Source organism: Nyctereutes procyonoides, unplaced genomic scaffold (genome assembly GCF_905146905.1).
Source record: "Nyctereutes procyonoides isolate TBG_1078 unplaced genomic scaffold, NYPRO_anot_genome, whole genome shotgun sequence".
In the NCBI taxonomy this organism is placed as follows: Eukaryota; Metazoa; Chordata; class Mammalia; order Carnivora; family Canidae; genus Nyctereutes; species Nyctereutes procyonoides.
Window position 1 is genome coordinate 41,558,255 of NW_026575139.1, and position 1,695 is coordinate 41,559,949.

Genomic DNA, 1,695 nt, shown 5'->3' on the forward strand with positions numbered 1-1,695 from the left:
TCCACGCGTTAGAATCCTGATGCTAAATGATCGCTAGGATGCTTTCCAACTTTTAAAATAAGTCTGAGATTCTAATCATTACTGTAGCGATTACTATTGTGCATATCTAAAACTTTTCAATAAATTATTCCTTCTATTGCCTCATGCTGGAGTCTTTGAGGGGACCGACAACTACCATCCCTCTCTTATGCCCTAATTCTGAATCAACTGAGACATTACACAGGGTTTAAGGCATTAGGGACTGGCAGGAGACAAAGCATCACCTTTACACATTTTAATTTTTATTATTTTATATTTTAAGATTTGTTTATTTGAGAGAGAGAGAGCACAAGAGGGGGAGGAGGGGCAGAGGGAGAGAATCTTCAAGCAAACCCCCTGCTGAGCACAGAGCCTGGTATGGGGTCTGATTCCACACACCTGAGATTATGAACTGGAGCTGAAACCAAGAGTCAGACGCCCAAAAGACTGAGCCACCCAGGCACCTCTATCCTTTATTTTTTTTAAACAGGCTCTATACCCAATGTGGGTATAGAGCCTATTAGATCTTGACCCAAAATCAAGAGTTGTGTGCTCCACTGACTGAGCTAATAAAGTATCACCTTTATTATTAATAAAGCCTACTGTGGATAAATGGCAAATACCTGTGAGCTGGTGGAGTTCTTAAAATTGAACCCCACTGAGAAAATAGTCTCACTTGTCCAGGCCCAGATACTGGGCTATCCCAGACCTCTCCACATGGAACCAGATATAAATAAAATATTTCAAATGGAAGAACAAAGGAAAGCATGAGTTCCCCAGAGAAAGTTCTTTTGTAGATATCTTCTACTTGGCTGAAGAAGTTACCTTCTATTCCTGGTTAACTGATTGCTCTTAGGATAAATTGGTGAATTCTATCAAATGCTTCTCCTGCATCTATTGAAAGAATTATGTGGTTTTGTTCTTTATTCTATTAAGGAGCAAAATCACATTTTCAGGTATTAAACTGATCTTTCATTTCTGGAAGAAAGCTCTCTTGGTCATGGTATATAATCCTTTTTATATGTTGCTAGATTCCATTGGCTAATTAGTGTTTTGTTAAGGATTTTAATATCTATGCTCATTAGATATATTGTTTTCTAATTTTATTTTCTTGTGATGTCTTTACTTTTGGCATGCCTTATAAAATAAGTTGCAAAGTGTCCCCTCCTCTTCCATATTTTAGAAGAGTTTGTGCAGAATCAGTATTAATTTTTCTTTAAATGTTTGGGCAGCCCGGGTGGCTCAGCAGTTTAGCACCTGCCTTCAGCCCAGAGTGTGATCCTGGAGACCTCGGATCGAGTCCCATGTCTGGCTCCCTGCATGGAGCCTGCTTCTCCCTCTGCCTGTGTGTCTGCCTCTCTCTCTCTCTCTCTCTCTCTCTCTCTCTCGAATAAATAAATCTTAAAAAAATTTTTTTCTTTAAATATTTGATAGAATACGCCAGTGAAGCCAACTTGACCTGGACTAAGCTCTAAGCCCTCTTATAAAACCCTACTGATTTAGGTCAGGACTACCCAGGATAGTGCACTGTTTTTGTTTTTGTTTTTGTTTTCCTTTGGGGGAGTTTATTTCCCGGTCAGAAAAGGAGAAGCAGGGTCAGGCTCCGGAGCATCCTAGGCCCAGGCCTTACAAGGGAGGCAAGGGGAGGGAGGCACAGGGGAGGGCTCCGACTGTGCG